Source organism: Gloeophyllum trabeum (genome assembly GCF_000344685.1).
Source record: "Gloeophyllum trabeum ATCC 11539 unplaced genomic scaffold GLOTRscaffold_00002, whole genome shotgun sequence".
NCBI classification, from domain to species: domain Eukaryota; kingdom Fungi; phylum Basidiomycota; class Agaricomycetes; order Gloeophyllales; family Gloeophyllaceae; genus Gloeophyllum; species Gloeophyllum trabeum.
In genome coordinates, this window is record NW_006920411.1 from 33,279 (window position 1) to 46,605 (window position 13,327).

Below are 13,327 nucleotides of genomic sequence, written 5' to 3' on the forward strand. Positions count from 1 at the left end.
GTAGTCTCTGGGACCATTGTTTGCTCATTTTCGGGCTCAATTCTTCGTCTTATCTCTCTTTTATTTCCTCTAGTATAGGACGTATGCTATACGGGTCTACAATTATATTTTCGTGAATTTATCAATTGTGTGTCTTGTCCTAGTCTGCATGGCGGTTTTACTTTTATTGCTTATCGTGGGAATTGACTGTTGTAGTGGCTTGTAGTCAGTGGCTGAGGTGCGGGCCGCGTCGGTTTGCACTCCTGGACTCTGATTGGCTCCTGCCTTCTATGACATAGGCTCTCTGCAGGTTCACGCGATCTGCAGAGCCATTACATTATTGGTATCTGGAATTGATTGCAGGCTGTGGAAGGGCCAGAAAAATTGTGAAAAATGCGGGAAATCCATAATATATTCAGAGCTCTATAGCAAATCAAGGAATATACAAGATGATCCTGAGAGGTCTAGTGAAATTCAAATAATACTTCAAGAAAGATAGGAATATTTGTGTCAGCTCTATGATATCTATAATACAAAAGGTGGTTGCCTTTCCCACGGGGGATAAACGCAAAATTGACTTTTATGGCAGTCAGGCTGTGGCTTAATGGATACATGCCCTGCTGCTCAGAGGAGACTGTAATCTGCAGGAAATCTTCTATGAGCTTGATATAATAGGTTTAGAAAGGATGTGCCATAAGTGCATGTAGTTTAAGTACACAATTGGTTACACAATAAACTGAACTACCATATATGACTGGAGTGAACAAGGGGGCCACATCACAGCCTTTTGGGCCACGATGTGGCCCCATTATATTGCTATATAGGTGTCCTAACTCGAGTCAGTTGTCACAAAAAGAGTGACCGTGCAGTATGCACGGGTAGCTGCTAGTACAGTGTAAAATAGGGAGTATCTTATGCCCAGCTCAGGACTCGTAACCAGCCATGCACAGCATTGGCCCACTCCCCCCAAGTCTAGATTGTTGTACCGTACCTTGCGAGCTCGAGGACCTTACAATGCCCCTGTAGATACACCCCCATCTTTGCACTCATTCATGAGATGTGCTAAGTGGGGTGAGTTTGTATTCGCGAACCCGTTCATTCATGGACTTACCATTACCTGTAGTTTACTTGTCTGTTCGTTCACAGGTAATGCAACATCTTTGCACTCATTCATTAGCCGTGCTAAGTGGGTTTACTTGTCTGTTTGTTCGCAGATGTGCACATGCTCAAGCTAGATAACGGAGACCTCAGTCACGCTGTATGCATAGCGACTATATTCGTACTGTACCTAGATAACCGAAACCTAGTCTACTTGTTAGCTATGTACAAGACTCGTAATATACTAAGCTTACCTCAGTCACGCTGTATGCATAGCGACTGAGGAAAGAGAGAGAAAACATCGTCCGAGACTACCCGAGTCCGCCGTCACGTGTGTGAAGAGTACCACGTCTACGTTGCACATTCTCAACACTCCTCCTTGACGTAGACGCCACCGTCACTAACATCCAGACTACTCCTCCTCGAATGGAACATTCGATGTAACTCCTCCTCTTGATTTTGAATCTCGTCAGCGTAGCGGTTGGTTCTCGTCCCGACATCGCCTTTGCCATCCAGTATCTCAGTCAATTCCTGGACTGTTATGGTACCGCGCACTGGGAAGCTGCTAAACGTGTCGTACGTTATCTCAAGGGGACTCGAGATCTAAAACTTCATCTTGGTGGCTCTAAGGCTGATGCGCTACTGGGCTATACCGACTCAGGCTTTGCTATGTGTCCGGATACTCGTCGTTCCGTTGGCGGATACTGCTTCTCGCTTGGCTCTGGCATTGTCACCTGGTGCTCGTGGAAACAAAAGACTGTTACTACGTCGTCTTGTGAAGCAGAATATATTGCAGCCTCTGAGTCTACGAAAGAGCTGGTTTGGCTTCGAGCACTACTGGAGGGTATAAATCATCGACAAGCCAATCCAATGCCCTTGCTATGCGACAATAACAGTGCAATTACCTTGTCAGGCGATCCATCTTTCCACAACCATACAAAACACATCGACATCAAATACCATTACATTCATGAATGTAACGAGAACGGGCTATTGATTGTTAACTACGTCAATACGAACGACAACCTCGCCGACATATTCACAAAACCTCTGACCACTGGACCCTTTTGCCATCTGCGCGACTTGCTCGGGCTAGATACATCAGCGATCCTATGAGGGAACGATAAGGTAGTGACACCGCAATGAGACACTCCTCCTCGGTCTGAGGCGAGTGTTCTTTGCGAGACAGCCGTTGATATGCACTGACACACAACAATCACCAAGGACCAAAAGGAATAAACCTAAACCCCGTGATATGGGTGAAGGCAGTCCGAGACAACTGAAGGGTATTTAATAGTTTGAGGGGGAAAGGAGGAGTAAGACGCCGTAGGGTAGTCCGCAGGAAGACCTAGAAAAATAAAACAAAACCTTGATGCCTGAAACAAACACTAATGGACGCTCTGGAGTATTTATCTCCGAAAAGTCGCAAACAAAGTCGCAAACCACGGAACCGAGTGTAGGTTCGGGCCCACGGGAGTAGAAAACGCTAAAGGGACTTGTTTAATTTTTATTTCGCTATGTGAGACGCACCGGAGCTAATTGAATCGATGGCGGAGCTAATTCACTCGACGAGTCAGGCCTATTGGCAAAGCTAAGATCGGTTATAATTCGCTAAGTTCGACGCTTTCGAACTTCTCGGGTCGCTGAGATCGTAACACTAATTCTCTGAGATGGTGAAGTCGAAACTTGTTTTTCTGTACGCTACTTTGTACAATTGATACTACAGGAATGGCTTTGCGACCGTCCGGAGATAAATAACAAATAACCGCTGCTACCCACAGGATTGCTCAGCACTTGCCGCCGCTATACCATGCACCACACGACTCCCTTGCACTCCTACTTGCTCGTCCCAACCCCTAGAGGTCGCCTTGATGCTCTGCCACCTGATCCAAGCGGTCCCATCACTCCGTGCAACGCGCCGGTCACGTGCTAATTACCTCCGGCCGCTTGCTGACTGATGCTGACCTCATGGTGACTCGTATACGTCCGCACCTTTGGTATCTTGACGGAAATGAGGGGGAGTGAGTGCTGGAGGGTGGGCATGAGGACGACGCCCCTCGATAGAAGTTCCCACGGGCCCCGGAGCTAATTCATCTAGATGTTGCATTGGTTAAGTCGCTCCGGAGCTCCTGTTCGCGGAGATAAATCGTGGAATGGGTTCGTGTACGCCTCAAGGATGTTAGGAAGTCCGGAGCTAAAACAGAGCAAGTCTTTAGAGCCCATAGAAGCCTAAAGGCGTGTGAGCGCTGTGTCGAATAAGCTCCGGAGGGCTTGTACGATGCACTGAGTCCGCGTTTTCGGGGGTCAGACGATCCCGAGGCTTATCACCGTAGACCAGATTCCATAGGCGTCGCGACAGGAAACGCGTCGGTCAGGTTGAATTGAATAAGGATGCGGTCGATGAGGGCGATTTGCGAGATAGCAACGGTACATGATCCGCGATCCCTCTCCACGGCAATGCCAAGACAGAATCATACCTCCCCTTGATCGGATATTTGCCATTTTTCGTGCAATTGATCCTTGAATCGAGCATTGGCAGCAGCTTGGCTTGCGATCGATAGGAAGTCATCCACATGGACTCCCGCAATAACAACGCCATGTTCATCCTCACAATAATAAATGCAATGCTCACATGAGAGGCGAGTGAACCCCAGTTCCACCATCCTAGCATGCATAGTACGGTTCCAGATCCATCCAGCTTGTTTCATTCCATAGAGGCCCTTCTGCAGCTCCCATACCCACTCTTCTTTGCCCGACTCTTCGAAACCTTCCGGTTGTTCCATATAACACGTCTCATCAGCAGGTAACAGCCCGTACAAGAAAGCAGTTTTGATGTCGATCTGCTGAGCGTCCCAGTCGAGAGCAGTGGCAAGGTGTAGAAGTACTTGGAACGATTCCATACGCATAGTTGGGGATGTAGTTTTGTCGTAGTCGAGTCCAAAGATCGCTTCGTATCCTTTGCAGACATAGCGAGCTTTGTACCGAGCAGGCGCGCTGTGTTCGTTGCGCTTCAGGCGAAACACAGAACGACCACGCATTAGTTTACGACCGTCAGGAACAGACGAGCGAGGGACAAGTTTGTAGACACCCATTTCCTTGAGAGACGCAAATTCTTCGAGTAGAGCTTTGTGCCATTGAGAAGCGTCGGGTAATGACATTGCCTCCTTGTAATTCTTTGGATCGTCTGGGTACTCGACGTCGATGTGACCGTCCTTGAGAGTGGCATATGTCTCGTGGATTAAGGTGAGAGCTTCGTCCAACATCGTAGGTGGGTTTGCGCGTCGTTCGGCTCCACTTTGACGGAGTCGTTCCCCGGCTGCAGCAGATTCAGCAACGGCTTGACGAACAGCCAAAACACAGTCCAAGCCTTCGTTTTCCGCCCGTTTTTCAGTTGGGATAGGAACACGAGAGGAGCGACGGGGTTCAACGACAGTAGGTTCTTCAGGAAGGGATGCACCGGGTGAGTTGGAGGTAGTCGGAAGACCAAATGACGTGGCAGATGCTACAGGATCAGAAAGATTCTGAAGGAGATCATCAGCAGCGTCAATTGGTGTAGGAGACTTGTCAGGTGCATCACCAGGGCTGTTAAGAATAACACCTGGACGGAATGGACGGGGGACTGCCTCATGAGACTCGATGAATCGGACATGGTATGACACGATAACGTGATGTGTCGGCCGGTGATAGCATCTATAAGCCTTAGAGTTAGGGCTATACCCGATTAGCACGCACTCGAGGGACCGAGGATTTATCTTTGGATTGTATTTGTTCTCAATAAGGACAAACGCTGGACAGCCGATCTCACGGAGATGGGATAGATCCAGTTTGCGTCCATAATATGCCTCAAAAGGAGTCTTCCCCACCAATGATTGAGATGGTGTTCGGACAGTAAGATAGGCGGCCGTGCATAGCAACTCGTCCCAACGGTTGTCCGGCAGATTTGCCTTGATACACATAGTGCGGGCTTTCTCTCGTAACGTACAATGAACTCGTTCACCGCGTCCATTGTGTGCGGAGACATGCGGAGCTGTGAACTGATGCTGCGTCCCTCGTGAAGCAAGCCATGTTGCCATTTGATGACTCTTAAGCTCCCCGCTATCAGTCCGATAGATACCGACTTTCGTACCGGATTTGAGTTCCCGAGTGCGCTCCCAAGCTTGAAGCGCTGGGAGGGCCGCATCCTTCGACCGGATAGGCAAGCACCACACGAAAGAAGAACAATCATCGATTAAGTTCAATGCAAATTTGTTTCCTGTCGCCGTGACTATGGCCTCTTCCATCACGTCCGCATACACAATGCCCAATACCCGATCTGCCTTTTTCCCTGTGCAAACTTTTGGGACTGGTGTCTTAGCCTGTTTCCCGAGAATACAGTGTTCACACTTCGCCGGTTCATGGGAAATGTCAATGGGCATACCTTCAATGAGGCCTTTGCACGCCATCTCGACGATAGAACATGGATTGGTGTGCCCGAGGCGATGGTGCCAGACTGCTACGTCTGGTATGCAACTAGCAAAGAAGGCGTGTTTGGTAGACGGAGCTTTAAGGTCAATGCAATAGAGGTCGCGAGAAGTGATGGGTCCACCAGCGACAACAGTACCGTTCCATTTGTGCAGCCAGCATTGATTGTCAGAGAAAGTAACGAGCAAGCCAGTGCTTTTGGTGATGCGCGGAACAGAGATAAGGCGTACAGTAGCATGCGGGACATACAAGACACCATCCAAGATGATGGTGATGCCACGAGCGACATGCAGTTTGACCTTCCCAATACCGATAGCATGAATCGCAGACCCATTGACACCGGCAACCGGATGAGGTGGGATACGACGAATATCAAAGAAATCACTCTGATGAGGAGGGATACAACGAATATCGAAGAAATCACTCTGATGAGGAGTGATGTGCGTAGTGGCAGCTGAATCAACGAAGAACGGGCATGTGTCTAGGTCGACGATGGGTACTCGGCCGTGAGCATTGACAGGCGCAATAGTAATGGCAGCGAGATCAATGTCATTTCTCCTCCTCTCGCGCCAGTCCACAGTGGCAGAGTCAGGACCTTCGACAGTCAGAAAGGCTTCGTATTCGAGACGATCAGTGTCGGAGTCAACGTAGCGTTGTAGCCAGTCTGGCACAGGATGAACAGCGTCAAGATGTAGCACAGTATCCTCCTGAGTGTGAAGAGCAGCGAGTGTCTGAGAAGAAACTGTAGCAGGAGGAGCAGCAGCGAGATAGTAAGCCTGGCCCGTAGCGCCATCAAGAAGGTAGGCACGCCCAGCGTCATCTACGCGAGGTCCAGCAGAGGGAGTGGGACGAGTGTGGGATGACGATGCAGACGTATTGGATGATGATGGGTTGCCGTCCTTGGTCTGAGCGCGCTTGAGGTGTTTATTGGCCAGTACTTCATCGCGCCGACCTTCCATAGGTCCTCCCGGAGCCCAGCATGTGTCAACTCGATGGCCTTTCCCATTGCAGTGCAAACAGAGATTGCCTCCACCGTTCGACTTGCCCTTCGTCTTTGATTGCATAGCAAGAACTTCAGTAGTGCCCCCGGCAGCCGCGACGTCGCGATCGGTCAGCTGTTGTTCATAGTCGAGACGACGACGGATGTCGGAAGACGTATAAGGATGGTCGGCCGTAGCATTAGCGAGGTGAGAAGCAACGGTGTCCCGAACATGCGAGAGGTCATCGGACATCATGTTCAGCATTCTGATCAAGAGAAAAACATCTTCAGTGGGTAGCCCGATAGCATATATGTGTTTCACTAAGTCGGCAAGGCGTAGGCTGGTCGCGGCGTAGCGTTCAGTCTTAGAGTAACAAGTTTTAAAGAACTCTTCTATGAGTAGGATCTGAGTGAACGGGCCCTGTTTCTCATGATGAGCCTTCAAAGCCTTCCAGACTGCAGCAGCTGTGGGCTTGTCCTCAATCCAGCGACGTTCTTCCTTGTCTATACGAAGCTCGAGAAATGCGCAGACAGCGCGCGAGTTGGTGTCCCAATTACACGCTGTGATAGGCTCGGTGATAGGGTCCGGCCGAACAGTGGTTCCGTTGAGATAGCCGCCAAGACTATAGAGAGTCAAAGTCCGGTCAATTGTATGAGACCAGTCGGGCCAGTTATTCTTCTCGAAAGAAAGAATGGGGGGGTCCGTAGCTGCAACCAGAGACGCCGGAATTTGAAGTACGGTGACTGAAGGAGGTAACGGCGGCGACAGGACCTGAGTGGTCGGCAAAGGTGGATCCTGAGTCTGCAGAGTCGGGTCCTGAGCCGTCGGATTGAACTTGGGCAGCATGTTGAAGAGAGCGACGAGTTAGAGAGCAACAAGGGCACAGGAAAGACGTGCAGGAGCAGCAAAAGACGTGTCGTAAGAGAACGCGTTGGACGGGAAGAGAAATGCGCGTGTTGGTGGGCGCTTCGGATGCAATACAGTGATTTCGGATCAAAGAGGTTGGTCAAATTAACTTCCGCGACTCGGATGAGAATCAGAGCACGAAGCAGCGGCTCATAACCTGTTCGTGCTAGATAACCGAGACCTCAGTCACGCTGTATGCATAGTGACTATATTCGTACTGTACCTAGATAACCGAGACCTAGTCTACTTGTTAGCTATGTACAATACTCATAATATACTAAGCTTACCTCAGTCACGCTGTATGCATAGCGACTGAGGAAAGAGAGAGAAAACATCGTCCGAGACTACCCGAGTCTGCCGTCACGTGTGTGAAGAGTACCACGTCTACGTTGCACATTCTCAACAGCACATCTACGCAAAGGTCGAACATATTATATTATCTTAACAGTTAGAGACCAACTTGTACTCAGGCTGAGAGCAAATACCCTGAAGGTGAGGACGTGTCGGAAGATGGAGCTATTCGTACACTGCTCCACGCGGGATCGAGTAACTTCGCTAAGTCCATCGTATCAGCGCCTCAATGCACCCACAACTTCAGTACCTTTGACCTTCTATGGATCAATAAGCTCTGGACCCGCTGACTAGAGTGCTGCGGATAGGGGCCTCGGGCACCTGTAATAGCTAGGTCGGAAAGGTAAGGCGGAGAGCGCAGGAGTATTTGTCTAACAGTTTCTCTGTGAACCGCACCCGACGTGGTGCTCACTGCGCCATTTCGAAAAGCACCGCTCCTGCCAGTGGAAGACAGCAACTTCGCGGTGTGGGGGGCGTTTGTCTCCCGGCATATCCTTGTTCATTCGTTTTCAGTCGTCATCATACTTGTCGACAAGTTGACGACGATACAGTGACAGTTGGGGAGTATAGCTTGATGAAAGCTTTGGAGGGTGCTCGAACGTCCATAGAAAAGTCATGCACACCTACGTGTTCCAGGCCTACGTAAAGTGGAAGAAACCTTGTCTGTTTTTCTTGGGAGCACAGCACATCTAGTAGCAGAAATTGTACCAGTCGCAGCGGAGGGCTGTAGCGAGCCATATAGATTATTCACTCCCCATTAGTCCAGCTGTCCCATCCATTCCCTCGTCATCTCTGCAGATGCCTCTGCAGGTACATGTTACGGCCACTCGTGTAATGGATCCAACTCACCCTCCTGGACCGCCAGCCACTCACGCACCATCTCTTGCCAAGAGCCCTCAGCGACACCACGATACCCTGCAATTATGCTATGGGTCCACATGCTGACACTGTCTTCCGAGGAAGGAATGCTTGCATGCAGAAGGAGAACAAGCTTGATAGCGCCTTCCTTCGCCCTAGTCTCCTTTTCCAGTCGGTCCATCTCGTCCCAGAGTGTAGGCGAGGCAATGATGTAGCTACGGATTGGACTTCGACCCGTAGGATGATGCTTTGGAAAGAGCAGCATCTGTCTCAACGTCTCTTCGTCTAATGAGCCATCCCCAATGCTCCCGCCAAATAATAGCATGCCTGTGATCCTTATGCTCCTGAGCTGCCCACCGGTGTGAGCCATAACCTCATTCGCAGTACAGTGTGCGTCAGCGAAGATAACTGGCATTCCGTGTGCAAAGTGTAAGTATTGCAACTGCGGGAACGTCCTGGCCTCGCGATTGGGCATGGCTGAGTAGTCGGCCTGGGACAGTGCAGTGTAACCATTATAGCAACAGAATGACATGGTGCAAAGTTGAGGGAACGGGGTAGAGAGCAGGCGCTTGTACAGGATCTTCATAGCGCCGCAAACCACGACACAAGTGAGGGTCTCGAGAGTTGGCGCAGCGAGCTGGATGATACCCTCTGGACGGCATTTTATGCGGGAGGGAGCGAAGCGATGATAGATCACGTACATACCTGCAGCAGCTACCCTGGAAGCCTTCTCGCCGGGCACAGCTATGAAAAGGTGGCGGATGCTTGCTTGTGCTGACGCTGATGCTTGCTGAAATGTGGCATGGAAAGGCAGAGCCTGCATCTGACTCGTGATGGCAACAGTTTGGAATCGATATGCCTCTGAGATGTCACGGAAGGCCCTGCAAGTGGCTCTTATAGAGCCGGCTGTCCACCCGCCGTCACAGCATGCGCATTTGAAGATCCGTTCGATGATCTCAAATGGAAGTTCGTCCATGCTAGATGTGGCAGGGAGATAGAGTTGTGACATGGGGGTAACACTGATACACAATGGGTATGAGTGCGATGATCAAGATCCAAGAACCTGATTTGTCCAGATGGTGTTATGAGTCCGGAGGTATGAAGGATGAGTCCTTATGCTCAAAATTGAGCGGTTTGCCAAACGCAAGCATCGTGGGAACAAGATGCCGAGCAGTCGTGAGAATTGTCTTGGGTAGTCACCCATACAAATTTAGATGTCCGATTCTATATCCGCTTGTAGTGGTGACTATCAAGTGACTACAAAATCGGTTTTGTAGTGTCTGTTACACTTCCGTTTGTCCCTCACTCAGTACTGTTGCATCAAATTTTTAGAGCTTCTCAAGATAAGCTTTTGAGCATGTAACACATATACCATAATATTTGCCTGATTTTTGGTTCAGTGTGCTATGTTCTGTGGTCTCACATCATCAGAGGGCCTTTGTTACCGGGGGAATTGACTAGGTGAGGTAGTTGAAGGTCGACGCACCGGTTGGGATTTGAGCGCTTTGATTGGCTCCCGAAATGCTGTGGCACACTAGATAGTGTGACGTAGGTACTTGGGTGTTTTCATTAGATGGGCTTTATGGCTACGTCATGTACTCAGGTTCAATTCTGTGCCCTCTAATATACTATTATTGCTCAGATTAGATATTGTATTGCCTTACTAGTCTATCACTTCAACAGTAGATTTATTGATAAAAATGGAAATATCTGGTACAATGATGGAATGGTAACAGGGCACAAATGTACATTTGAAGGCAAACTATCAAATATTAATATGGACAACTTGATAACAGGATAATTCTAATCAGCAACCCTCCTGAGAGCAACAACCCCTCAGCAACCCATACCATTATCCAGCAACCCAGGTTGTCCACCAGCAGTCACATGTGACATCAAGTTTTGCTAATCTGCATTATGCCTGGTTTCTTAGGACCTTACTCCATGTACATAGCTGCAGATGAAGATATTAAACTGAGGGTCTCCCAGTTGGAGACCACTGCTGGCCACAGACCACACTGCAAGTGATGTGCAGCATCATTGTATGAATGATGGGCTTAATGCAGATGAGGGATGTAAGCCAGGCATTGGCTTCACTTGGCAGTTGGGCTCAGAAATGTGCTGTGTGAACCATGGCTACCTGTATGGACTGATTGTAGAGTACACAAGAGGTGATATGATAACAGTAGACTAAGGAAGGAGATGATGACTCTGCAATGAAACAAGAAAAGTACAGAATCCAAAATGTGAAGGTAAATGTGGGGTAATCCAGCGCTAGCAGTTATACAGGGGAACCATGCTCAAAGCACTGGTGGCAGATGCATTGGACTTGCAACAATGATGCCCCAGAACAATGAACAAACCCCAATGTAATTCACTCATACCAAGAACAAGTACTGCAATGCATTTCCCATGACATGTACAGTTGAGTTGACATTCACTGTCATTTTTAATCATTTAACACAAAAATACCCCCCAGCAGACCAGAGTCTGTGGGTCCATCCAGCTGATGATCATCAGAGATCCCTCATGGACTTGAAGTGGCTACTAGCGGCTCTTAGACCTTGACCAGCAACAGGTATGAGGAACCAGATAAGTCCATGACAAGTGACAAAAACATATAATCTACAGTAAATAAGTTCTTCGGGGGTTGATGATTTGTAAGCAAACAACCCGGGGTTGTTGCTCGGTTGCTGATTAGAATTATTGCTGAGAACATGTCGAGGGAAAGACATACATGTAGTGATATACTTCAAGTGTTACTAAAAATTGGGGAACTCAGGACTTGTAAAAATGCCGTGCACAGCAGTGGCCTGCTTCTCCCAAGTTGACTTTCAACTCAGGACTTGGAAGGTACAGAACATTGCGCTCTGAATGGGCTATGTGACTCAGGACCTTATAAAATGCAAATAATGCTTCTTCAAGCAGCTTTAGGGGCACCAATTGCATCTGGCCTTAGCTCCATGAAAGACAGTATGGCTGTAATAATATTTCGATTGGACTTGAAGTATTGTCCCGGTCAACTGAGCTTGTGCAAAACACCCAGCATGACGAGGGAGCGAGATTCTCATGGCGTGATTGGCCAATGCTGGCGTGACTACTACTGGGTCTGTAGTCTCACTACATGGCTGTTGTAGTGCCGACTACAAGTCACTGGCCTAGTGCCACTATTACTAATTTATAGTTGTCCTGAGGTGTTGCTGTCAGGACTCTCAGGTCCTCAGGGATTCACAGAAGTGCTGATGTTCCCGCCATCAGTACACGCAAATCCCAGAATGCTATGGGTAATGTCTGCTGGCAGAGAATATTCATGGCTGGGATGAGATGGGCTGCAAGGAGACACTGCATTCAGGACACGCGTATTCACAGTACGAAGAGATGGGACCATGCGCGGCCCACCCAACTGTTCGGACCGCAACCACGTAGTTGACTCTAAGTTCAACACTTACCATCAGTTACTAGTAGTCGAACCCGAAGGTCATGTAGTATTATAACTCAGAATAGTTGTTCCTACCTAGTAGATGCTACACCTTGAATAGGTGTGTCTGCAACCCATGCACTAAGTTCCAGCACCTGAGGCCTGAGGCTCTGTGCTCTAGCTGAAGATCACATACCCATTTCACGCCGGGAAATCAATACTCGGGATTTCATTTGCATTACATATATTAACAGATGTGGAATCACAAGCAATTGATTATCAACACAGGCCCAACACATATGTGTATGTGTCAATGCCAAGCCCGACCATAAACGACTCAAGTCCCCATCGCGTGACGGCGTCGGGAATCTAGTCTACTCCCACTCGCAGCCTGCTATGACGAGGCTCCTACAACGACAAGCAAACATCAGCTGAGAACACGACCGGATATAAGCTTCCATCGACTCCGACTCACCACAATATTGTACTTGAAGATGAAGGGAGTCGGCCTGCAGTCGATACTATCAGCGTGTCACATACGGGAGCGACGCACGATGCTTGAGAAAGGGTCACTAGTACAACAAGAGACATCAGTTCAATAAGATAGCAATATACACCTCCATTCGACTCACCGAAGCAATCACACAAAAAGTTACTAAAGGTGTCGGCCTGCGGCCGACTGCTCCCAGCGGAGGTCCGCGTTGTCAGACTAGGAGATCGTTCGAATGCCAAACTAAGCTGTCGCTGCGCGCTGAACGTATCCCTTCCAGGCCTGAACTGTACCACAAGTACCAGCTTCAAGCCACTACATTTGGAATATACAGATCGGTAATGGAAGGTTTGGTGGACAGTATCTTCAATAACTGGCTGGGAATCGACAATGAAGACATATACGACATTGACTTCAATCATGCAAAGCACTTGCTAATGCAAGGAGAACAGTTTCGGCGCAGCATCAAAGCAGGAGGACTGTGAGAATATTCAGGGCGCAGAATATTCTAGGAGGATCCGAGACATTCCACTGTTTTCCCTTGACATGACTCATTCTATGTCCATATGACTCATTCCATGCCTTTATGACTCACTCCCTTACATATGACTCATGCTATGCGGATATGACTCATTCTATGTCAATATGACTCATGCTATTCCCTTCTATTTATAGAGATGAGTCATGTTGACTCAGCCTATGCTCAAGGACCAATCACAAGTCCCCAAGCTAGCTGACTCATCCTATTTTCTTACACTATTGTACACTATTCTCTCACACTATTGT